Raw genomic sequence first — 27,895 nt, forward strand, 5'->3', positions numbered from 1 at the left:
GAATAAAGTATTTAGCGTCATGCATTGAACGAGCCATTGCTTTAAATGTTTGAGCTCATTAGGGGTATGGCGTTCTAGACTGTCACTGCGTGAAGAATTAGCTATTGCAAATATCAAGCCTTCTGTGCAGCAAGGAAGAAATAATGGGCTTATTCATTTATTGGGGACTCCATGGTCTCAAATGTCCCTTTCAAGAGCATAAAGTCAAGGAATTAGTATTTTAGGCAAAAGACTATCAAGTAAGAATATAAAAAATGAGGAAATATATCAAACTAGCAGTCAGTATGATTTCAAAATCAGTTATTAGAATTTTAATGAATGTCAAGGTTAAAGGCAACACAGAAAACACTTTGGCATGTAAAAGAATAAGCATGGACCTGTGGTAAGTTCTGATGGACAATGGACACAGAGCTGCTGTGTTACAGGCTTTGAGATCCTGCTCACCCTGGAGCAGATATTTCTACTTCTTGATAATTTCAAGATCTCAAGAAACTTCTAAAATTGGCCTAATAATAATCTTTCCTTTTAAAAGAATATATTAGTTAGGTCAATGTTAACTCCAGTAATAAAGTACTCATAAAATTTCAATGTCTTAAGACAATAGAATTATATTTCTTGCTATGAAATAATATACTGGGGATGTTCCTGGTCAACAAGTGGCTTTCATCCAGGCCATAATGGAATCCAGGCTGAGACTTGAAGTTTCACCTTTCTCTTGTCTGAGTCCTTGGTAACTAGCTGAAATATGAGGAAATAGAAAATGAAGATAATATATCCTCTTCTCAACTGCCTCTTACCAAAAGTAACAAGTTGCATTTCTGTTCTTTTCTTTTTAGCAAGGCCTGTTTATATGGGCCTCTGTACAGTCAAGGCATCAAGGAGGCTGGAATTATAATCCTTGGCAGCTCACCACTTTTCAGCATCAATTCAATTGGAAAACTGAGTTGTTTGTATCCCTTGTGCTATGATCTTAACGTTTGTGCCCCCTCCATTCACATATTGAAACCTAATCATTAATATAGTGTCATTAATTGATATGGCCTTTGGAAGATGATTAGGTCATGAGAAGTCTGCCCTCATGAATGAGATCAGCATCCCTATAAAAGGGACCCAAAGGAGCTTATCTGGATGTTCTGCCATGTGAGGATTCAGTAGGGAGGTGCCATCTGTGCAGCAGAAAGTAAATGCTTACCCTATACAAAATCTGCTGCTACCTTGATCATGAATTTCTCAGCCTCCAGAGCTGTAAGAAAATACATTTATGCAGTTCATAAGCCATCTCAGTTATGGCATTTTTGCTACAGCAACCTGAATACTTTGTTAGGTGGCTTCAAGTCATGAGACTAGCCTTAATGTGAAACACCTTTCCCATACACAGATTGTATTTGTACTTCATAATGATAGAAAGATCAAGAAGGGCTTTTTCCTGAGATATTTTCTGCCTGAGTAAACCCTGCCTTGATTTAGTAGTCATTTAGCTATGATTTCTCTTGATTGTACTGCTTAAGATTATAATACAAAGTTAATTCTCTTAACAATATTTGATTCCGATAGCATTGATTTTTTTAACATTCCTTTTTCCTACAAAGCTCTCCAGAAATGGCATTCTAAAGGCTGCAGTGTCCTTTGGTTCGATAAAAATTTCAAAAATGTGTAAGCAGAAATGAAAGATTGTTAAGCATATTTTTAAAAACTGACTTTGTTTTGCAAATATAAGGCAGAAGGATATGTTGTATGGAGTAAGATATGCATGCAGCCTACCTGACTGCATAAATTGCTGGGTATGTCACCATCTACATGTTTTACACTTAGAAGGGAAGTCGATGTCCATATTCAGACCAAGGTATTACTGGAACATTCTCTTTTTTAATATTGGCTAGAGACTAGATGTTGATCAGGCGAGGATTGTGAAATCCTGCTGTGCCCCACCCCCAGCAGGAAAGACACAACACCCATTGTTGTAAACAATGTAATTGAGGGCACAAATTGAGCTCTCCCAGGAATCCTCCTGGAAGAAGTTGTGTGGTGCTATGAAGGGCATCTTGCCTCCCAGGCTAAGCTTGACTAGACATCCAGGATCTTACTATACACTGCATCAAGATCAGCTACTTGCATGATCAGCACTGAGAAAAAATTGATCTGCCAGTGATGCTGACTCTGCTGTGATATCAGTTGTTGGGGTTTTAGTGACACATTCATGGAATTTATCATGGCCATATTTAGATTTATATTCCACATCAATCTTAACAGTACGAGCCTTGATCAAGGGGAAATTTTTATTGAGTGGTTACTGTGTACTTGGCATTGTATTTGGTATTTATGAACACACCATAATCTAACATATATGTTAGACTTATGTAAGGGTCATATGCCATCTCCATAGTGCAGAAGAGAAAAGCACTGAGGCTTAGAGATGCTTACTTTCTTGAGAAGGGTTATAGGAAAAGCACATGGCAAAGCTGTGTTACTCTACCAAGCTTTTCTGGCCCCAAAGCCTGAGCTCCAAGCCTTATGGTGAAACAGCATCAACATCTCCTTCATGCTTTCTCACTTTTTTCACCTAATTCATAAATACTTATTGAACAAGTGTCAGGTTAAATGTTGAAAATTTAGCAGTAAACCAAAAATATATGGTCTATCTCAGCATTAAAAGTAAATGTAGTGGGGATGACAAAAAATGAAATTAAAATTTCATAAATAACTGTTTAAATGCACTATGGCAAGGGAAGGATGAGAAGTGCAGGGTGTACTTTAAGAGGGGGATTTAGTGCAGCACACCAGAGTTATCCCTGAGGAGGAGACATTCCTGCGGGGACTTAAGGTCATTAGACATTAGCCTCAAAGATCATGCTGGGCAGAGGAAGTCATGTGTGTGCACAAGCCCAGAGAGGAGACTGGCTGGTAGAGATCCAGATGCAGGAAAGGCCAATGTTGCTGGACTGTGGCAAGCCAGGAAGAGAGGCCAGACAGCAGCTGATGAGGCAGAGCCACACAGATGGTGAAGAAAAGCAGGGACCAGCTCCCTGGCGAGGTATATCATCAAAGATTACAGAAGGTTAAATGCTGCTGAGGGGTCTGAGTACTTTCATAATAATAATAGTAATATGATACAATAATAGTAATTGTTATTAGCTTCAAACATAATTGACAGTGCTTTAACTCTTTGTAACAAGGCATTTTCCATAAGAATAAGTCTGTTCTATTCTCTCATATAGAAGATGAGGAAGAGTAAAGAGCTCAAAATGTTGATAGTCAGAAAATCAACATAGGCGATTTTCCAGAATAGTGAGTTAGGGAATGTAATATTATAAAATATTAAATATCCTGCATATATGAAAGATGTTATCTTGGATGATCAAACTACAAATAATAAAAATATAATTAAACATTTTAAAATTAAAACAACAAATGTAGTTTAATCTTCTTTTAGTCTCTCAGTTAAATACAGTATTTTACTAACTAGTGTATATCATCTTCTCTTCTAGCTCCCCCCAGTTTCCCACCCAAAACACAATTAATGACATTAGATAATGAGACAAACAAAAGCTTACTTAAAATTAAAAATACCGATTTCTGGACATCCTGGATTCTGGAAACCCTCTAGAGAATAAAAGTTATCTATTGAGCAGCTACTTATTATTCTAATCCTTCCAACAGCCTTGCCAGCTAAGATTTTTAAATTTTCAATTTTTAATGGTAAGACTAATAGTTCTTAGTTTAAGTAACTTATTGCTAGTTTAAATAACAGGATCACACAACTGCTAAAGGGTAGAACTGGGCTCTGGAGTCTTTGCCTTCTACTACAATACTCTATAGCTTCTCTCACTGTGAGAGAGAAAGCCTTAGAGAAAATCCCCTAAACATGGGCACCAATGGTTTTTACCCAGTTTGCAAGTCTGGCCTGGTCCTAGTGGGTGCTATTGTCTCTAATCCCTACATAAATACCAACTTACTATTCAGAGAGTCAGAGTTTTGCATTTCTTCCTACTGTGAGCACAAACTACAGCTAGCCTGCCTTTCCCTTTTCTTTCCTCCAAACCCCAGTACTTCTAGAAAGAGCTGGCTTCTTTTTTGCAGGGCTGTGCAGGATTCCAAACTGGGGCAGAAACACCTTGCCTCTTAGTGTCCTGGTTCCATACATAGCATTCCCCTTGTGCAGAGCTGAGCTACTGAGTAAATCTCAACTGTTCTTGTAGCTCCTAGTCAACTTTACTGCAGCAGTATGGAACCAAATGATTGGGGCTGAGTCCCGATCTATCTCTCCTACTACCTGAAGGATGGCAGAAGTTGTTTTCAGGTGTTGAGAGAGAGCTGAGTGCATCAGACAGAATATGGCACAGTTCTTATCAGGTGATTGGCAGGAAGAGCAGTACCCTGCACCCCATTTGAGATTGGGAAACACCTGTGCTTGCCCCAGACCTGGACCATGTAACATCTGCAAGTCAGGTGAGTGCAATACAGTGCAAAATTTAGGGACATGTAGAGATGCAGGCTTAGAACAAAAAAGTATTAACTTTCTATGAAGGATGCCAGAGAACCTCTACAAAGGAAGGCATTAAAGAGCTTTTCACAGTCAGACTGATGGGGAGCACAGGGCTTGTAGAAAGAGATAAAGTTATATAAACATGAAGGACTGTAACTCATTCAGGGAATTGGACAGATACAGTATTTTTAATATAAATTGATCTATTGGTAAAGAAATTGTGAGAAATTTGTGTTGGGCATCCCTAGCAGTCACTGCATATGTTCTTTAGATTAAGAAAAGGCAATTTATTAAGTGCATCTAGGAGTTCCCAAATCACCAAAAAGCAAGGAGTACAGTTTCAGCTCATGACCTACATAGGACAGTGGAAAACCAAGGATTATAAAGGTCAGGCAATTAAGAGCCTTTGACGGTGGTTATTCTTTAACAACAACTACAACAAACTTGAGAGTATTCTCATTACATCTTAATATGTTCCTTCTACTTCAGTTATTAGCATTCTTGTCCTCTTGCCTCTGATTTTTGCCCATCTCTTCACATACACTGCTCTTGTCAAGGTTCCTTAAAACTGCCTCATCGCTAAATCCAGGGACAGTCAACCCTTGTGGGATTGAATCTGTAGCTTTTGTCCCATTTAACCAGTTTCCTTCCTTCTTTGAAATGATCCTGGCATTACTTCTTTTGTCTTCCATTATATAGCATTCTATTCCCAGGCTCCTCTCTGAGGTGGGCTGTACCTATTTGTTTCCTAGCATGCTCTTTTCACAACTAATACCCCCTGCCTCTCCAAACCTCACTGTGTAGTTGCAGTGTAATACTGATTTTACAGGATGGCTCTAGCCAATGCTGGCTGATCCAGAGGTGGGGTCTTACCCAAATGGGGCCAAATGCTGCCTTTGTCTGGAAATCTGGAGATAGGTCTGAGAAAGTGTCTCTCATTGGGCACCCGTGTAATCAGATAACTGAAGTTGCAGTTGTAAGTTAGTATGTGCAGTGGAGAAGTGGGTATGCAGTAAGACAAAGAACAGACCAAAAGGAGAAGGAGAAAACTACTGCTGGTGTTTGAAACCTGTGCCTGTCCTCACTGTGAACCCTCCCTTGCCTTTGGTTTCTGATTGAAGGAAGAATGTGGCTGTGTTCAGTGGCAGCAATATGGGCCAAAGGGAGAAGCTTAGTGTCACCATGACCATAGGACCTGGGGAGGTCAATGGAAAACAAATTGAGGTGCTTTTCCCAGAAAAGGCAGATGAAATGCTAGGCAAACAGAAAAAGCAGATATCCCTTAGTTGGGCTTGGCACAGACCTTTTTTTTTTAAAGCTTTCACAAATCCCGAAAATATTGGTATAGGGGATAGATTGCAAATTATACATGGTAACACAGTTAATTGGAGGTAGATGAGATGTAGAAACTGAATGGGCTTCCCACAGCACCGTGCTCTGTGCACCACAGCAGTGATACTCCAACATGTTTGTTTTCTCTTTCTCTTTCCTCCTCTTCTTCTTAACACAATAAATTGGAGGCTTTTTTGGTTTGAGATTTTTAAATGAACTCTCTTTTGCTGTGTAAATGCTTCATTTTATTAATAACAACAGACTCATACAAACACTTTTGAAATAGGACATAACATCCTTAGTAAGATACCACAGGAAATTAAAGACAACATCTGGTTCCCTGTACAAGTAATCTCTTCATCTTGAGAATTCCTGAAGGATTTATTGCCTAGCCCCCTGGTTCTCAGCCTCAGCTGCCCAAAAGAATCATCTGGGGATCTTTTAAAATGCATTCTTATCCAGAATCTTAATATTTATGCAGATCTGCTGTGGTAGAAATGAGAGTTGAAGCCAAAGCCTACTGTCTTCCTGGACAAGTTCTTAGGGTTGGTTAGTAGAAATGACTCCATAGGTGCTTTCTATTTCCTTTTTTTTAAATCATTTTTTCCTTTTTCTATGGTACTGGTGATTGAACCCTGGGCCTCATGCGTGCTAGACAAGCACATTACCACTTGAGCCACTCCTCCAGTCTCCCTAGGTTGCTTTCTAATCAATGGAAAATAAATTATTACATCTTGTATTCTTAATATTAAACTGACATATAAAATTCAAATACCATGCAAATATCAAATGTAGAATATTATCAAACATCCTGTTCTTTACCAAATTGATAGGCAATAAATGATGATAGCATTACATTTTCAATTTATACCTTCATAATTATTAGTATGAGATACAATATTTGCATATATTTCTGGACATCTTTTTTCCAAATCATTAGTTTTCTCATTTGCCTATTTTTCTGTTGGTTGACCTGCTTTTTAAGTTATTGATACACATTATAAAGTGTAAACATGAATGTTTCATGTGAAAGTCATGCTTACATGTTCCAAGTTATGATCTATCTTTTAACCTTGCTCAAAAACTATTTTAGATTTGGTTGAAAAAACAGGAAGAGATGACAGTGAACGAGTAGAAATATTGCTGTTTTTATGTCAGAAGAGAGTCTGAATTTGAATCCTAAGCCCTCCATTCACTGATATTTTGGATGTTCTCTAAATCTTTCTGAGCCTCAACTTCTCTTGGATAAGTAAGGTTGATATTATCTGACAATATGGTTTTGAGAGAATTAAATGAGATATCACAATTGAAAGCACTGTTCTGATATCAAAGCACCATTCAAATTTAAGTTGCCCCTTGTGATTCCATGCTATTAGACAGAGCATGGTGTTTCATAGCTGGAATTAGACATCACAATTGTCTTTCATATCAGCAAACTTAATTCCAACTTACATATGGACAGTCAGAAACACTAAAGCTCAGGTTATTTTTTTGCAATTTTTTTGTCTTTTCCTGTGACTGATAGCATTGATGCAGGTTGAATGGCCTGCTTAGCTTTTCTCTTTCATGGATGACAATAAGAATTGTCTTTTTTATGTGAACTGACCCATTCATTTTGTGAACTCTATTCTCCAATCTAAACATGGGCTTTGTATCAGTCCATTTTCAATGTGTTGCCAAACCTATTCCTTTCATTTCCCAACTCTACTCTGTATTTCAGAGGGTGATTTTTGCAGGCTTCCTGGCCTGGCTGACTTTGCTTAGTAAGGCTTCCGTAATAAAAACTTTCTTTAACAAATATATACAATCAAATTTGTCAGCCATTTCCTTCCATTTTGTATTGATTAGGGAAGATCTTGCCATATAAAAGAATACGCAAATATTCTGATATAGTTTATGGTTTATTTATATCATTAAAAAAAGGAGAGGTTTTTTTTTTTTTTTTTTCTGACTCTAAATGTCATGGAGTTATAAAATGGGTTGCCCTACACAGTTTGTTTAACTGGATGTCTCCTGACTTACTTCCTCTGTATTCTGCTTTATAATGGTGTTTCTAGTTTTTGGCTGATATACTAGAACTATTATTTGTCCCTTCTTCCTATACTAATTTATCACTGGCCAAAAAGCCCTAATTCCTTCAAGATTGAGGAAAGTTCAAACATAAGGGGGAAATTGTAAGAGGTGTTCAAACTGCTTTTGCTGAAAACCACTGACTTCTTACTCAGGCCCACAAATTAACAAAAAGCGGTAGAAAAGCATGACATCTCTCCTCTATTTTGTATCTGTCTTTGCTCTGAGCCATTCTCTCACCTGCTTTGCTCCAGATAATAACTCTGAAACCTCTCTCAGAACAAGGACTGAGATAATGACCAACAACATCACACCTGTGAGTGAGCTGTTTAACTATGTATACATTTTGTCCCTGGCTCCCAGTTCTTTGTCTGTTTAAAACCTATAACTTGTGTCTGTACCCCAAAATAGATGAAGATGTGCTGAATCTGACTCTGGCTCTCCTCAGGGCATGTCCTTAGCCATGTAATAAATCTCATTTCTCTGCCTTCAAAAAGTAAAAAGGAGGGTTGTACTGGGTGTGGTGGTACACCCCATAATCCTAGCACTCGGGACTGAGAGCTCCTGAGAACTTGTAGGAGGATTGCAAGTTCTAGGCCAAACTGAGCTACATAGTGAACTGTCTCTCTAAAAAAAGAAACAGAGAGAATCACTTTATCAGTATAGAATCCATTTCTGTACATGGTGTGAGATATTTTTACTTTTCTCCCAAGTGCATAGCAAATTGTCCCAATACCATTTGTTGAATAATTTAATAATCTATTCCTTTCCCACTGATTTGAAAAGCTACCTTCTGGATATATCCATAAATCACCCTGTTCTGTTTCAAAAGATGACATATTCATCTATTTCTATACGTTTTGAAACTTTTATACTAACAAATCCAGAAATCTCTTCCTTTTGAGGCTTTGAAACAGAATGACACAAAAGGCCCTATTCTGTCATGAAGTTCACCATCAAACCTTTGGCAAAAAAATCATTTGTGCCTAATGTCTTTGGCACAGGAATCCATTGTTCTTTTAGGATCTTACATGACTAGAGTACATTTAAGTTACATATGAACTCTGAAATCATTTGCTATTTAAATTTTTGTTTGTTTATTTAATCTATATTGTGTTTTTTTCTAATATCATTCTTTTGATTGTTGTTTGTGTGCCTATGTGTCTGTGTTTCTATGTTTCTTTGACTGACTTGCCAGAATTGTATTGGGTATTTGAGGAAATAAAAGACAAATTTCTTGCTGTTTTTTAAAATCCATTTAAGGCTCATATAAAAATCAATTTTTATTTTATTATTAAATCCTGATATAGTAATTATTATCTTCCTTTTTTTATTTATTTATTTTATCCCATTTTTCTTCTCATTTTTAGCTAAACTAAAAATTCCAGGTTCTAATTTTAAAAGAAAATAGACAAAAAGAGTGAAGCCAGGATAGGTATAGGTATGAGCTTTATTTACAGGTGTCTGATAGTGACTAAATTTCAAGATACTGAGAGTCTCCAAGAAGGAAAGAGTATATATCTCACAGGAATAGACAACTTTTTCCTGTTAGTCAAAATCCAGGTTTCTCACCTTCTTGTAATAAAGCTTCAAAGATGTTATGTTCTACTATAAACATGGATGTACAGGTACCTTGACTGTACATTGACTAAAGTGTGGTATATAGCCACAATGGAGTATTGTTCAGCCATGAAGAAGGAAATTATGTTTGCAGGAAAATAGATGGAGCTAGAGATCATTACATTAAGTGAAATAAACTATGAAAGACAAATACCACACAGTTCTCTCTCATATGTGGAATCTAGCCCTTAAAAATAAATGACAGGAATGTAAAACAGGTTTTGTTGGGGAGTAGGTACACATGGGAGGAGGAGGGCAAAAGGAGAGGGTGAAGGTGTGGAGGTCAATATAGTTGAAGTACATTCTACACATATATGAAAATAGAGCAACAAAACTCATCAAAATTGTTTCAGGAAGTGGGAGTGAGGGTATGATATAAGGGGTGAATTTGATTGTGGTACATTGTATGCATATATGGAAACATCACAATGAAACCTCTTTGTGTAACTAATATATGCCTGTAAATGTAAAAAAACAATAGTAAGTTATCAGCTTCTCTGGCCAGTGAGACATCCTTATAAGGCTGATGGGCTGCCTGCTTTGCTGATGAGGCTCCATCAGATAAAACATTCTTAATGGGAAGAGAGATTAAGAAGGAATGGATAAGGAACTATGAGTCCTCCAACTTCTCTCAACTGTGTGGAGGAGGATTGCCTTTCCCATGATTAGCAAGCAAACAATTTCAGCTGAAAGATCTATATATTTTATTTTCTAGTCCTATTGGTTTTGATTGTGAAGACTGATCATCCTAATTTATGAAACTGACTCTAGAGGAATAAGCAAAATATTCTTTTTCTGCACACCATGCCTTAATCAGATGTAGTTATTTCCTTTCAGGTATGTATTTACATATAAATAAGTACATAACAACACGGTTTTAATGGTTTTAATGAACTTTTATAGAAGTTCCTGTTAAGCAAGAAAACTTTTATAAATAATCTTTTGGCAGTGTTGTGGTTTGAACTCCGGGCTTCACACTTGCTAGGCTGCGTCCTAGCACTTGAGCCATGCCTCCAGCTGAGCAAGATGCTTTTCTAGCATTTAACAATTTGTCTTACGGTCTTTTAAGTGGATATAGAAAATTCCATAAATATTTTAATGATTTTACAATAATCCATTTTGTGGTTATAAAATAATTAAGTGAATCAGTTTTCTACTAACAATGTTAGGTTGCCTTCTAACTTTGGCTATTGTTATCAATGAAGTAGATATTATTGCATAAAAATATGTATATACTTGGGTAATAGTCTTGACATTTGTCCAAAGATAACGAACAAGTACTTTCTAAAAGCTGTTATCAATTGGCATGTGTTCCAATAGTCTTTTAGAGTATCCCTTATTCTAAACCTTCGCCAACACTTCCTATTATCCTCCATTTGTATAGACAGTCACTCTAGTTGTTCATGTTTAATCTTTATTTTAAAATGTGTTTTATTGTCTTCTGCGAGTATACTCATCCACACATTTAGTTGTCATCTTAAAACTTCATATTTAAGGTTTTTACATTTTGTGATTTGTCTGTTTTCACTGGCTTTTGAAGTACAGACATCAATCCATTATTATATTGATACATTGCCAAAATTTTTTGCATTTCAATTTTTAACTTCATTGTTATTTCTGTCACCTAGAACTGTTAATATTAATGTAATTAATTGTATCAGTCTTTCTCCTTCACTTTACATGTTTCTTATTCAAGCATTTCTTCACTCTGTTTATGTTATAAAGATATGTGCATGTTCTTTTTTTTTCTTGTACAAATATTTAATTTATGTGAAACTTATTTGGAAATGTGACATCATAGGAGTCTTTTTTATTTCTTTTGTATTAGTGTGACATTTGAAAAATGTTTACCCTCCTTGTGTATACCAAGTTCCCATATATACGTGAGATTCTCTTGTTCTGACTTACTTTTGAAATATTAATGCAATAGCTTTTTACCATATAACTTTACAATAACTCCTATTATCTGTTAGGGTATGTGTACCCTCACTTACTTTAGGTATGGCCAGAGAGAATGAAAATCTCTCCAAGGAACTTTGTCCACAGTCAAAAGGATGGTAGTTACAAAACATTCTCATGCAGACTTCATTAGTTCCATGGACAAGTGACTTGTGTCTCAATAATGGAGGTGTTTACTATGGTTCTTCACCATTATGCATTAGAAATGGAACATAATATATTATTTTTCATTTGCAGAGTTGTAAACACACCTGCTGGAGAGGAAAGTCACCTGGAAATCTAGGACTTCAAACTAGATTCAATGACTGGTAAGCATCTGCATTATCTTCTTGTGTAGGTGAAGGGTAAAATGAATAATTCATGATGAGAGAGGTAAAATGTATCAGATAAAATGCTATGCATCTATCAATGCCCCTTTCTAACTTTTCCTTGGTGCAGAGCTATACTGCATTTCTCATTCTTTGAAGCTTGTTGTGATGGTCTACATTATTTGTTCTATTACTAGTTGGTAAATTAATTTTTAAGGGAATGCATTTATACTTAGTGCTTCTTATCAATGTCAAAACTGAATTGCTAACGACATCCCACATACAGGTTCCCATAAAACTGTGTGAAAATTCTAGTATGATTTGAATGCATTTCTTCTTCTTGAGCTTTGATTTTTCTGGGACAAACACATACTTCATAGTTGAATTAAGTTGCATAGTTTTATTATATGAAACTATTTAGAGCTAATTACTTTTGTCATACTTATCTTCCATCTACTGAGATTCATTTCTCAATTTATGAGAGTTATGTTAATGAATAGAGTTTTGTAAAAAAGAAAAGGTATAGACAATATATATAGTTTCTTTCCATTATATAAAAACTGTTCTTTATTATAGTTGGATCAAAGTTTTGATAGAGTTAGGATATTTTAGTTCAAAATCCTTCACCACTGCTTGCTATTTTCTAGAATGTAGTGTGTTGGATGCCAGTCTGAATCTCAAAAGAATGTGAGTTATTGTGGATCTAATGTCTCTATCTTCTGCTTTGTGTCTTTTAATTCTTTTTATTTGACTGTTTAACTACAATTGGGATCACTATTTAGGTTTGTCTTCCAAATCACCAAAATAATTTTTATACATGAAAATTTTCTCATTGCTATGACAAAATATGTGATAGAAGCAACCTAAGGAAGGATTTATTTTGGCTCACAGTTTCAGAGGGTTAAGTCCATTGTCTCTTGGCCCTATGCGCTTGGGCAGAATATTATGGCAGTGATAGTGTGTGGCACAGGAAAGCTGTTTACTTCATGGTGAATAGCAAGCAGAAAGACAGGAAGGAACCAGGGATAGCATATTCTCATATGAAAATATGAATGTAAGAAATATAAAATCATCCTAGGGTCAATACTAACTTTGATTTCCCTGAGACTTCTCCTATATATTCATTTTGCTTTTCTCCTTTGACTTTTCCCTTTCACAGTATTAGTTTTCCTCTAATGTTGAAAATATTTTTGCTCATTAATTTATATACATTAAGAAGCTTATGAATTAATTTCCTGGTTACTATTGTCAAAACGAATGCTGAGGCCACTGTATCCATCCTGCAGGAATGTGCAAGCAGGCTGATTTCACGTGAGAGGTATATAAGGAGTTGATTTGCACCATGTGATAGTCTGTCCTTCCCTGTGAGAAACCAAAGTCACCCTGTTATAGGCCCACAGGCAAAATTCCCATGGTCAATATTAAAAAGTTCAAAAGACTTTATCCAGTTGGAAACTATAACAGAAGACGGTAGCTTGTTGCGCTATTCTTTTTTTAATTTTTTTTATTTATTCACATGTGCATACATTATTTTAGCCATTCCTCCCCCTGCCCCCCGCCCCCTTCTTCTTCCTCCCGCCCCTCCTTGCTTCCATACAGAACCTATTCTGCCCTTATCTCTAATTTTGTTGAAGAGAAGACATAAGCAATAATAAGAAAGACAAAAGCATTATTGCTAGTTGAGATAAGGATAGCTATACAGAGATTCCTAGCATTGCTTCGATGTACAAATGTGTTACAACCCACGTTGATTCATCTCTACCTGACCTTTTCACTAGCTCCTGATCCTCTTCCCATATTGACCTCTGTCGCTTTAAGGTTTCTGTATTAGTTCCACTGGAGTGGGGACATCAAACACTTTCATGTTTTGGGTTTCCTACTTATCCTCATACTTCCTGTATGTGCTCTCCCCTTAGCATCTGACCCAAGTCCTACAACATTGCTGTATTTGTCCTAGATCTGAAGTCCGCATATGAGGGAAAACATATGATTGTCAGTCTTCTGAGCATGGCTAACCTCACTCAGAATGATGTTCTCCAGTTCCATCCATTTACTTGTGAATGTAAGATTTCATTCTTCTTCATGGCTGAGTAAAAGTCCATTGTGTTTAAATAATACATTTTCTTAATCCAATCGTCAGTAGTGGGGCATCTTGGCTGTTTCTATAACTTGGCTATTGTGAATAGCACTGCAATAAACATGGGTGTGCAGGTGACTCTGGAGTAACCTGTGTCATATTCCTTTGGGTATATCTCCAGGAGTGGGATTACTGGATCATATGGCAGATCTATATTTAGATTTTTAAGAGCCTCCATATTTTTTTCCAGAATGGTTGCACTAGCTTGCATTCCCACCAGCAGTGTACCAGGGTTCCATTTTCCCCACATCCTTGCCAACACCTGTTGTTGGTGGTGTTTTTGATGATGGCTATTCTAACAAGGGTGAGGTGGAATCTTAGTGTGGTTTTGACTTGCATTTCCTTTATGGCTAGAGATGGTGAGCACTTTTTCATGTGTTTTTTGGCCATTTGAATTTCTTCTTTTGAGAAAGTTCTGTTTAGTTCACTTGCCCATTTCTTTATTGATTCATTGATTTGGAGAGAGTTTAGTTTTTTAAGTTCCCTCGATATTCTGGTTATCAGTCCTTTGCCTGATGTATAGCTGGCAAATATTTTCTCCCATTCTGTGGGTGGTCTCTTCAGTTTAGTGACCATTTCTTTTGTTGTGCAGAGCTTATTAATTTTATGAAGTCCCATTTGTTCATCCTACCTCTTAGTTGCTGAGCTGCTGGGGTTCTATTGAGGAAGTCCTTGCCTATACCAATTACTTTCAGAGTGTTTCCTGCTCTGTCCTGTACTAACTGCAGAGTTTCAGGTCCTTGTTCCATTTTGAGTTGATACTAGTACAGGGTGATAAACGTAGATCTAGTTTCAGTTTTTTGCAGACAGATAACCACTTTTCCCAGCATTTGTTGAAGAGGCTGTCTTTTCTCCATTGTATATTTTTGGTGCCTTTGTCAAAAATAAGTTGGGCATACCTGTGTGAATTCATATCCAAGTCCTCTATTCTGTTCCACTGGTCTTCATGTCTGTTTTTGTGCCAGTACCATGCTGTTTTTATTGCCATTGCCTTGTAATAGAGTTTGAAGTAGGGTATTGTGATAATTCCAGCATTGTTCTTTTTGCTGAGTTATTGCCTTGGCTATTCGCAGTCTCTTGTGTTTCCAAATGAACTTTAGGGTAGATTGTTCAATCTCTGTGATGAAAGTCATTGGGATTTTGATGGGAATTGAATTAAACATATAGATTGCTTTCAGTAGTATAGCCATTTTTACTATGTTGATTCTGCCAATTCATGAGCAGGGGAGATCTTTCCAACTTCTGCAGTCTTCCTTGATCTCTTTCTTCAGGGGTTTGTAGTTTTCCTTATAGAAGTCATTCACATACTTTGTTAAGTTTACTCCTAGATATTTGATTTTTTGAGGCGATTGTAAATGGAATTGTTTCCATATATTCTTTCTCAGTTTGTTCATTTTGGTGTATAGAAAAGCTAGTGATTTTTGTAAGTTGACTTTGTATCCTGCCACCTTGCTGTAGCTGTTTATGGTGTCTAGGAGTTTTTGGGTAGTTTTTTGGGTCTTTAAGGTATAGGATCATATCGTCTGCACATAGGGATATATTGACAGTTTCTTTATGTATTTGTAATCCTTTTATTTCTTATTCTTGCCTAATTGCTCTGGCTAGGAATTCCTATATTGAATAGGAGTGGGGATAGTGGGCACCCTTGTCTCGTTCCTGATTTTAGGGGGAATGGTTTCAGTTTTTCACCATTAAGTATGATGTTGACTGTAGGTTTGTCATTTATAGCCTTTACAATGTTGAGGTACTTTCCTTCTATTCCTAGTTTTCTAAGAGCTTTTATCATGAAGTGGTGTTGTATCTTGTTGAAGGTTTTTTCGGCATGTATTGAGATGATCAAGTGGTTTTTGTCTTTTCTTCTATTAATGTGCTGTATTACATTTATAGATTTGCATATGTTGAACCACCCCTGCATCCCTAGGATGAAGCCGACTTGGTCATGGTGAATGATCTTTCTGATGTGTTGTTGGCTTCAGTTTGCCATTATTTTATTGAGGATTTTTGCATCAGTGTTCATTAAGGAGATTGGCCTATAGTTTTCCATTTTGGAGGTGTCTTTGTCTGGTTTTGGGATGAGTGTAATACTGGCTTCATAAAATAAGTTAGGCAGTGTTCCTTCCTTTTCTATTTCGTGGAACAGTTTTAGAAGTGTTGGTATTAGTACTTCTTTAAAGCTCTGATAGAATTAAGCAGGGAATCCATCAGGTCCTGGACTTTTCTTTTTTGGGAGATTTTTATTGCTGCTTCAATTTCATTTTGTGTTATAGATCTATTTGGATGATTGATGTCCTCTTGGTTCAATTCTGGATAGTCATAAGTATCTAGAAATCTGTCCATTTCTTCAAGATTTTGCAGATTTATTAGAATATAGGTTCTCAAAGTTGTCTCTGATGACTTCCTGGGTTTCCTTGGTGTTTGTTGTTATTACCCTTTTGCACTTCTGATTTTACTGATTTGTGTTTTTTTCTCTCCTCATTTTAGTCAGGTTTTCCACAGGTCTGTTGATCTTATTTATTTTTTCAAAGAATCAACTTTTTGTTTCATTGATTCTTTGTATGATTTTTGTTTGTTTGTTTGTTTCTTTTTCATTAATTTTGGCCCTTATTTTTATTATTTCTCTCTTTCTGCTTGTTTTGGGATTTGCTTATTCTTGTTTTTCTAGGATTTTGTGATGTACCATTAGGTCATTGATTTGAGATCTTTCTGTCCTCTTAGTATATGCACTCATGGCTATAAACTTTCCTCTTAGGGCTGCCTTTTCTGTGTCCCATAGGTTCCAGTAGGTTGTGTTTTCATTTTCATTAACTTCCAGGAATCTTTTAATTTCCTGTTTTGTTGCATAGATGACCCAATGATCATTGAGCAGTGTGTCATTCAGCTTCCAATTGTTTGCATATTTTCTACTGTTATTTTGTTGTTGAGTTCTAGTTTTAATGCATTGCAATCAGATAGAATGTATTGGATTGCTTCTATGTTTTTATATTTGCTGAGGCTTGCTTTGTGCCCTAAGATGTGATCAGTTTTAGCAAAGTTTCCATGGGCTGCTGAGAACAATGTATGTTGTGCCGAAGTTGGATGCTATGTTCTGTAGACATCAGCTAGGTCCATTTAATCTGTGTTGTGATTTAGTTCTTGAATTTCTTCATTGATTTTTTTTGGATGACCTATCTATTGGTGATAGGGGGGTATTAAAGTCTCCCACTACCACCATGTTGGAGTCTATATATGTTTTTAGGTCCTTCAGAGTATGTTTGATGAAATTCGGTGCGCTGACCTTGGGTGCATATAGGTTGCTAATTGTCATTTCTTTTTGGTGTGTTTTATTATTATAAATTGTCCTTCTTTATCTTTTTTGATCAATGTAAGTTTGAAGGCTACTTTGTCCAAGATAAGTATTTTACTCCTGCCTGTTTTTGGGGGCCATTGGCTTGGTAAATCTTCTTCCAGTCTTTCACCCTAAGCCAGTGCTTGTTTCTGCCGATGAGATGGGTCTCCTGTAAACAACAGGTTGTTGGATCTTCCTTTTTAATCCAGTTTGCCAAATGGTGTCTTTTGATTGGAGAATTAAATCTACTAACATTCAGTGTTAGTATTGATAGGTATGTGGTGATTTCTGTCATTTAGTTGTCTTTGTTGTTTAAGGGTTTGATTGTGTGTAGTGTAATCCATGTTTCACTCTGCTTTCTTGCCTTTTCTTCTCCTGTGGTTTGGTACTGCCTGTCCTTTCATGGTTTTGTTTGATATCATTTTCTGTGTGCAGAATTCCTTGAACAATCTTTGTAGTGGTGGCTTGGTGGGGATATATTGTTTTAGTTTCTGCTTATCATGGGAGACTTTTATTGCTCCATGTATTGTGAATGATAGTTTTCTGGGTAGAGTATTCTAGGGTTAAAGCTATTTTCATTCAGTGCCCAGAAGACCTCACTCCATGCTCTTCTTAATTTTAAGGTTTCTGTTGAGAAATCTGCTGTGATTTTGATGGGTTTACCTGTGTATGTTATTTGTTTTTTCTCTCTTACAGCCTTCAATATTCTTTCTCTATTCTCTGTGCTTGTTGTTTTAATGATATGTCATGGGATAGTTCTATTTTGGTGAAGTCTGTTTGGTATCCTGGAGGCTTTCTCTACCTGAGTGGGCATAGTTTTCTCTAGATTTGGGAAATTTTCTGTTATTATTTTGTTGAATATTTTGCACCTCTTCTCCTTCAATGCCCATGATTCTCAGGTTTGGTGTTTTGATGGAGTCAGTGAGTTCTTGCATATTCCTTTCACAGGACTTGAGTTGTTGATTAATAGCTCTTCAATTTTTCCTTTAATTTCCATTTTATCTTCACATTCTGAGATTCTGTCTTCTGCTTTTTCTAGTCTGCTGGAGTGGCCTTCCATTGTGTTTTGTGTTTCTGTTTCGCTCTTTTTCCTGAAGTTTTCCATTTCATAGGTCTCTTCCTCTTTAATATTGTCTATTTTCATCTTTAATTCATTTATCTCCCTATTTATAGTGTTCTCTGTTTCACTTTGGTGTTTATTTAGGGCTCCTATGAGTTCATTTATTTGTTCCTGTGTCTTCTCATATTTTTTATTTTTGGTGTCTTGAAATTTCTTGAGTGCATCCTGTACATTTTGGTTAATCATGTCTAGTATCATCTTCATGAAATTCTCAGTGATTACTTTCAGGATCTTCTTTAAGGGTGTACTTGTGGACCTCATTGGGTTCCTTGGTGTCATTTTATCTTTGTTTTGCTGGAGTCAGGGCTGGGTATCCATTTTCTTCATTTCCCTCTGAATCCTGTATTAAATTATATTTTTGGAGGTGGGGGAATGGTTTCCATCTCTTTTTTTTCTTCCCATCATTCTTGTTGGCATTGTGTAACTGTTCTTGATAGACTAGTTGGTGGTTTCAGTCACCTGTTTTCTTTCCCTTGGCTAAATTGTATTTCATGGCTTTATTGGGTTTTTAGCTAATTGTGTATGTGCTGTTTCTGTTCCTGGTTTGGGTGTAATTTACTATTAACTAATTCACAGTGATAAAACAAAAAATATCATCAATAACAAAAAGAAACAAACAAACAAACAAACCCAAAGAAATCAACAGGGAGAGATGAGCAAACACACATTAAACAAAGAAGCAAACAAACAAAAACTCTGGAGGTCAGAATCAATAGAATTTCAGGCTTAGTTTAAGTTCTGGTGTTACGCCTCCAGTATCCAGTCCTGGTGTTCTTATTTAAGCAGAAGCTCTGTCTGAGTCTTACCAGGTGGTTGGCCTATGGGTAATGTATTTTTTCTTCTTCTGTCTTTCAGCAGCTGCTGCTTGGTCAGATTCTCCCACAGTGAGGTGTGGCAGCTCTGCAGTCTACTAGTTGTCCTGCTTTGGAGTTGGCTTATCTCTGTGCTTGTTTACTAGGGGCTTGTGTCTTTGCTTCACCCCCTTTCCCTGGGGTAAGGGCAAGGTCAGTAATCTGTCAGCTGGCTGCTGCTGTCAGCATGTTGTGATGGTTCACTGTTTGTTCTTCAACGCTGCAGAGCCCTCTGATTGTGGGTGCCCAGGGACTGGGCCCTGTAGTCTGCTACCTTTGTTGCTTCCCTACTTCAGGCAGCGGCCTATCACCCACCCACTGTTGGCCCTCCTGCTGTTTGTTTACTGATGGTTCAACCACAAGTTCAGCTTCTTGCTTCTCCCCCCTTCTCTGGTACACTTTCAGCAACCCCTGCCCCCTCCACTGTGCACTAGTTTTCAGTTCTGGTTTTTATTCAGGTTTTTTGTTGTTATTTTTGTTTTTTGTGGGGAGGAATCAGTCTGTCCAGGGGTTTGTACTGGCTTAGACCAGGGGTGGCTAAGGGATATTGCGCAACTCTTGGCTCTCACCTATTTGGTCTGCCAAAGGTCTCCCAAGCATGTTTGAAGCCAGCAGCTGGTGGCAGAGGTGGCATGGGAGTGGCAGCCTGCCTGTTCTTTCAGTGTATTGTAGCATGTAGAAGCCTCCCATGGGCTAGGGGTTCAGAGTGCCAAAGTTTCAACTCTCCCTGGTGCTTCACCTCCTCCAAGCGTGGCTTCAGCATCTCAGCAAGGTCCCTGATTCACGGAGCTCATGCTGTCTGTGTCTGTGTCCCAGTTGCAATTTTGGATCCTCACAACCATTGTTTTAATTAATCACACAGTAAAAATTAAAAATCCCACATTCTGCACTTTGATCATGGTGCCTGTGATCTTTTTTTTATTTTTGGAGGAATCTTTTGACAAACCTAATTTTCATAACTTCCCTCTTGTGTTTTATAGGTTTCATGGTACCCCAGCCACATTAAGTTTGGGCATCAATATTACTCCATAGCTTAATTTTTCCAGAAATACATAAATTTCTTTGCTAATGTTGACATTTTCCCAAATACTTCTGTGTTACTGCTTTATTTTCCTATTTCAGAGTTATTTTGTATCATGAAAACATGATATTTTGAAATAAACAATTGAAAAATATTTATGGGAAGTGAGTCTCCTTGAATGACCACTGATACTCACTTTTTCCTTCTTTTTTAAATTCAGAAAGTTCACCATCACCAGCTAGGTGGTACCTCTTTCATAAAGATGTTTGATGTGAAGCCTCAATCCTCAACTCTGTGGGATTTCCTTCTTTATTTATTTATCTGTTCTACTGTTTTTTCCTTTTGTGTGTGTTTTCATAAATATGCATAAATGGTATCTTCATAAATACTATCCTTGAACTTTTATGCCTCTTTGTATCCTTCCTGCTAAACACCCTTTCATTTATACACCAGATTTTTAATTCATTATTTACTTCTACAGTTCCCAGTCAGATATCTTGTATATTTGTTACTTAAATTTTTAAATAACCTAAATTTTCATTTTAAAATTATAATTTCTCATTGTTCCTTTTTTCTTTTCATGTACTTAAACTTGGATCTTAATAAGTATATGAAGAAAACTATCTTTTGAGGCACTTTCATCTTCTTAGAATAAATTTATTTTAGAAGGAAACATTTGATCATATTCCTTGGTTTCCTAGAACCATGCTATGTCTTATCTTTCTGTTTGTTACCATTGAAGAAAATTTCCATGCTTTTCTAATATTAGGAACATGGTTAGAGAACAGGAGAACTTTATTCTAATTTCCAGAGCTAGGTAAGTGAGAGGGGATGTTGATATTCTGGAGTTTTCTTTTTTTCTCTCTCTCTTTATTCATTTATTCATATATGCATACATTGTTTGGGCCATTTCTCCCCCTGCCTATAGCCCTCTCCCTCATCCCCCCATCCCCCTCACTTCCAGGCAGAACCTGTTTTGCCCTTTTCTTGCTGGAGTTTTCTTTGAGGCATAGATACACAGTGGTCTGAGCACATAAAAGTGATAAAAATCTGTCTTGAAATGCTGTAACAAATTGTTTGATGCTGGGTGATTTATAAAGAAAAGATGTTTATTTAATCTCATAGTTTTGAGACTGAAAGTCCAAGATGGGGTAGTCACATCTGATGAGGGTCTCATACTGAATCACATGGGAAGAGACCATGCAAAAGATCATGTAGCAAGAAATAATGCAAGGAAACAATCTGAGAAAGCCAAACTGCCAATCACAGCTCACTCTTGCAAGTCTAAACCTCATCCAATGAGAGCTAGAATCCCTATGAGACAGAATGATCCACTTTAAGAACCTAGCAAAGGCCCCACCACCTCATATCAGGGGATTAAGCCTTAACATAAAATTTAACAGAGATAAATCATATTGAAACCATAGCAAGAGGTAATTTCCTACATATCTATATAGCTGTATAGTCTTCTCTCTTGTTTTCATTTTTCGTCTTTTTTGGGTGATAGTTAAGAATACCTGTATTAAAGAACCTGTTTTGTAAAGCAACATCTTCTCTTTTATTAGATGCTACTTGGTACAGAGCCTTCTCCTTTTTTTAGTGCAATGTCCCTGGGAATAGTTCTGCGTGTTGGTCACTCAGACACCATCGTCTCTGTCGGGCTTCATTTACACCCTGCCAATTATGTAATGGCTAAAAGTTGTCTTCAAACTTTGCCCTTTGAAACTTGGCATTGATGTTGGGAACTTGCTGGAAGTCTTCCACCCACTCCCAAGCACAAACAGCCATGAAAGTGTGTGTTGGCTTTTATTTTCTCCAGTGTTCTTACTACAGTCTTTTGTGTTTTTGTTTTGCCTTTGGATGCCACACTTCCTTAGCTTCAAGTGGTGATGTATTTTTCTCCCAATTTTATATTTCATCATTCATTTTAGAGGACTTGTTCAACGGACAAGTTAAGTGTGTGATTCAAACTGCCATATGAAATGAAAACCCTACTAATCCTATGTCAGGCATGGCACTTCTGTTCTCTTCTCTAATATAGCTCTTAATGCAGGTTTTTGTTGTTTGGCTGCCTTAGTAACCCTTCTTAGATCACTCACCTTCTTGAAAATCTCACCTTCTTCATTCCTTATGTCATTTTATTGAATTTCTATCTCGCCTTTCATTGGGGCTTTCTACTCTTGTTTCACTGAAGAAATGTCTTCTGTTTTATTGAGGATGTCAAACTCTCTTTGATGTTTCATCCTCTTTCTGTCATTGACAATTGCCTATCAACCCCAAGCTTTGCTCCTTCTCTTGGTCAGTAGTTCACTCTATGGTATGCTATACATTGTGGTTTTCCCTCTCTTTATTCACTGTTTGAATCCCATGTAATTTACTATTAACAATGATGCAATTTTGATAAAAAAAAGGTACTTAAAAAATAAAATTGCATAAATTTAAAAATATTTATACATCAATACACAATTTAATTTTATTACAATGGAGACCTACAAGAGATCTGCAACAATTCTAAACAAAACATTAGCAAATAAAATTCAATAAGATATTATTCTTAAGCAAGTAAGATTTACTCTGATCTATAATGTTTAACATTTGAAAAATTAATCAATGTTACGCTTTCTTTTTTATAAAAAGAGAAGAGAATGGCCATGGTAGCCTACACCTGTAATCCCAGCTATTCAGGAGGAAGAGATCAAAAGGATCATTGTTCAGAGCTAGCCCTGGCAAAAACAGTTAGCAAGTCATCATACCAATAAATAAGCCGGGCTTAGTGGTACATGTCTGTAATCTCAGCTGGGCAAGAGGCATAGGGATGAGGAACATAGTCTAATACGGGTCCTGAATAAAAACACAAGTGTCTATTCTAATAATATCTATTTGACCTTGTACTGGAAGTCCTAGTAAGTACAACAAGACAAAATGCTAATTTTAGTAGTGGGTCCTAATGCTTCTCTAGAAATTTTTGTCTGCTTGTTTTCATGCAGTGAGAAAAAGTACTATCGTCCCATCTTATGGTTTGAATATGGAGTGTCTCCCCACAGGCTCATGTATGAACCTTAGGTGCCCAGCTTGTGGCACTATTTTGGGAAATGCTGGAAACTTTAGGGGGTGAGAGACCTGGCTAGGGTAAATTGGTCACTGGGATATGATTTGGGGATGACAATCTTCCCCTGGTCGCTTACTGTTTCTCTCTCTCTACTGTGTGGTGACCAACTTTGCTCCTCTATATTTATCCCACCATGATGTTCTGCCTCACTTTAGCCCAGAAACAAGGGAGTTGGGTAACCATGCACTGAAACACTGAAACTGTGAGTCCAAATAAGTCTTTATTCCCTTTATATTGTTCTGACAGTGATGTAAAGTAAAAAGTCTAACTAATACACTCCATAGTAGAAACTTAATGCTGACCAGATAAAAATATTTTAAAATTACAATCTCATTACCATCTTTGTAGTGATTCCCATACCTTTTTCAAATGAAATATGTCCTTGCATTTTTCAGTTCACTATTGCCAAAGAGCTTATTGCAAAATTTAAAACAAACAGAAAGCAGTGACAAATAATAAAATAAATACTTGTAGATCTGTAACATATCATAAATAACAAAGCCACAATGGCATCAGCATTTGGCACATCTTTCCCTAGGACCAAATGGTTTAAACAATTTTTTACATCTATTTCATATGTGTCTCATCTACTCTAATGACTGGCAGGCAAACAATTTCATGTGTTGCACAGACTGCAAATGGGTCACCATGGACTGGAACACCAAGAAACTAGCTGGGACAGCAATGTTGAACACCTGAGGCCAGAAGGAATGAGCAGAAGTTGGTCCCTCCTCTCTGAGCACATTTCATCAACATGCTTCCTGCTTGCTGTCATTAAAAGGAGGGGTGTGGTTAAACTGATCCTGAGAAGAGTTAGCAAGGGAGGGAAGGGATATAGCTGGTCATTTATAGATTTTTCATGTTGACAGGGGTTAAAGATCTTTTGTGTGTGGTTTATTTGTTTGTTTGTCAGGTTTTTCTTGTGAAGGTGTAGTTGCTATTGAGATTATAACATACAACATTCATATTTTAAATTCTGCTTGGAATTTATAAAGTAAATACTGCTTTTATAAAGTTACATACTACTTCATGTGAAACTGGTGAGCATTGTAACCATGTATGTTCTTTAACCCTCCTACTGTCTTCTATGACTTACTTGTGATATGTGATACTTCTTTGTGCCACGAAGTAAGGTGTTTTGCATTTTTAAGGAAATTAAGAGAAAAACAGCCTTTTTTTATATTTACCATTTCAATGGCATATATATATATTTCTGAGGATTCAAGCTTCTCTCTGATATCATTTCTCTTCATGCTGAAAATTTTCCTTTGACATTGCTTGTACTATAAGTCATGATGATAGTAGATTCTTGTTGATACTTTGCCTTCATTTATTAAAATATGATTGATACTATAGAATTCAGAGTTGATGGATATTTTCCTTGTTTCTTATCTTAGTGTACCTTAGAGATTCTATAACATTTTAAAACATTTTTAATTAACAAGTAAAAATTATATATATTTATGATACACAATGTGATGTTTTGAAATATGTATATATGTGGAATGGTTGAATTGAGCTAATTGACATATGTCTTACTTTATATACTTATGTATTTTTGTGTTGAGAATACCTAAAGTCTACTCTTAGTGATTTTAAATGTGTGACGCATTGCTATTACTTAGAATCATCAAGTTATACAATAGATTTCTTGAACTTATCCCTACTGTTTAACCAGAATTTGGTATCCTTTCATCAACATCTCATCAACACCCTCCCAACACCCAACAGACTGTTGATAGTAAAGCAATATTTCACAGATGCTATTCCACTGTCTTTTGGTTACCATAGTTTCTAATGGGAAGTCTATTGTAATTCAAATTATTATTCCCTTGTATACGATTGATATGCCCTGCAATGCTTTCAAACTTTGTCTCTTTGCATTGAGTTTTTGCAGTCTGATTAAATGACTACATGAGGTTTTCCTCAAATGTATGATGTTTATAGATTTGATGTTCAAGCTAAGTTTCTTAGATCTGTGCTTTTTAAACAAATTTGGGTTTTCCTTAATTAAATTCTTTAATATCTCACCCTTTGTCCCTCCCTTTCTTCTGGGACTCCAATTTTCTAGACTTTTCAAAATTATCACCATGTCCCTTAGACTCTGATAAACATATTTTAAATTTTTCTTTCTTTCCTTTAGATTGTGTGAATTATGTTGATTTATCTTTATATTCATTGATTCCTTCTTTTCCATTTCTAAACTGTAACTAAACACAATTGCTGAAAAACTTATTTCAGGTATTGTATTTTACAATCTAGAATGTTCGTTTGCTATTTTTATATTATCTATTACTTTGTTGAAATTGACTATCTTTACATTTATTATGTGTTTTATTAGTGTTTTTTCATTATTTTAGTTGCATACCTACGATAGATTCTCGACACCTAATATTCTTATCTAATATTTCCTGTATCTGCATTATCCCAAGACTGGTATCTGCAGTGCATCTTCTTCCTTGGTCTTCATGGTATTCTGCAGATCTTTAATGTTATGTCATGTAGATTCTTACATTCTTAGATTAACCAAGAGTTTGGCTTTTGTTGTTGTCATTGCTCTTTTTCTTGCTGGGGATTGAACCCAGGGCATTGTGCATGCAGCAGGCAGTTAACTTGTTAGCCTCAAGCACAACTGATCAAACTTTGGTGAATAGTGACTCAAATGCCAATTCAGCCCATTGAGCTTGCGTTCTAGTTACTTTCACTTTGTCTTTCATGTGCATGATTTAGGAATTAGTGATAGATGTTTACAATCTATGCACAGTATTAGGAGTTCTATAACTTTCTGTTTTACTCTTTTATTTCTAGTGTTTCTCCCTTGTGGTCCAGTAGCTTTCAATTGTTGCAGAGATTTTTCCACTGAACAGCAAAACTTAGAAAACAGGCTTTCTATGAAATTTTTAGCTGCTTAAGGCTACAGTGATAACTGTAATTGTCTTCGTGGTGCTATTGCAAATATATACAAACATGTACATATATATATATATGTACACACACATACATGGGTATATATGGAGGATAGACTTCACAAGATGATGGAGGAACTCATCTGCTAGACACTTTCTCTAGCAGTCTCCAGAGACCTCAAAACAGGTTTTTTACTTTTGTTTTTAAGAAAATTCAGAGCTCATGGCTATTATTTTGGGGTGGGTCAGTTTATTAGAAGATTATTCCTCCATACCCAATGCCATTCCCCAAAATTTCAAACTCCTAACACAGGAACAGGAATCACCACAGTATTCATGCCCATAAATGATTGACTGATACTGGATTTCTTGCTAATTTCAAGAGGAGTCCCTGATGTAGATTTATGATTATTTGGAAAAGCACTTTCACACTTCCAATCATTTTATACATGTATATGGATTTGTGTGCAACAGGATGTTAAATTCAAGCTTTTACCAAATGTTCTTACGTATTAAAGATGCAATTATAAAATGAAGTGCACTAGACCAAAAAAGCACAATTGTCAGAGTAAGTGTCTGGTGACCAATACCCTGACCTATGGTCACCTTACACTATGATTTTTTACACAAATCCAGGTTACAAAGGTTGAGAGAATGGAGACATAAATAAGATTTCATGATCAAATTTCTTTTACAATAACTGATGTGGTAACTGACGTACATGGTTCCCATTAAAGGAGATGGGTGTTTAAAGATGCTGCTTCCTTTACTTCACGGCTACAGATGGAAATTCACTGAGAACTTAGTTGTGAGAGAGAGAATGCAAAGGGTGTTGTGAAAGCATGTGGAGGGCAAACAATGCAGGCTGGAAAATAGCTTTACTGCTAGGGAAGGAGGCAATTTGCTGCTGCCTCTGAGAAACTGCTTACTTCTCCTTTGTTTTCAGTTAAAAAAGAAATAGCACTTTCTGGGAACCTGATGCATCTTCTGCAAGGGAGAGAGTCAACCTCTTTCTGGTGCTGTTTTGTGACCTTCTCCAGAACCTAATGGAAAGAGTTCATAGGACTCCATTACTAAGAGTGAATGTGAACCTACCAAGACAGGGTGTAAGTGGACAGGTGAAGGAAATTACATGTGGCATATTCCAGCAGCGGAGCCTCCAAGTTTCTACAAAAGCACCCATGCAGTCATAACCAACATTTTTGGAACCAGAAACTATAAAGACATCTTGTGGCAGTGTCAGCACTGGAAACAACATTCTCATCATTTGTTCTTCTCCTACCTCCATAGAATGTTCAATAAAGAAAGAACAGCCATAGGTTCTTCTTCCACTGAAGGTAGACAATGTTATTTTTGGAGATTATTAAAATGTTTCAAACTCGACATTCTAATGTCTCAATTGCAGTTATGTTTGTCAAGTAAAGGACAAAAGACATCATTAGTGATGAATGAAACAGTCAGATGTGGGACCTAACCAATATTAAGATATAATGAGAGTCAAAAACAAAGTTTTTTTTTATTACATACTACTAAACATTGTGCTTGTGCAATGTGCTGACATTATACACATTCATAAAAGAAAGAGTGAGTAATCGATTTTGTTTGAGGATCCTGGAGAGCAGCAAGAAGGATATGACATTTGCAGTGGATCGTA

This window comes from Castor canadensis, chromosome 7 (assembly GCF_047511655.1).
Source record: "Castor canadensis chromosome 7, mCasCan1.hap1v2, whole genome shotgun sequence".
Taxonomy (NCBI): Eukaryota; Metazoa; Chordata; class Mammalia; order Rodentia; family Castoridae; genus Castor; species Castor canadensis.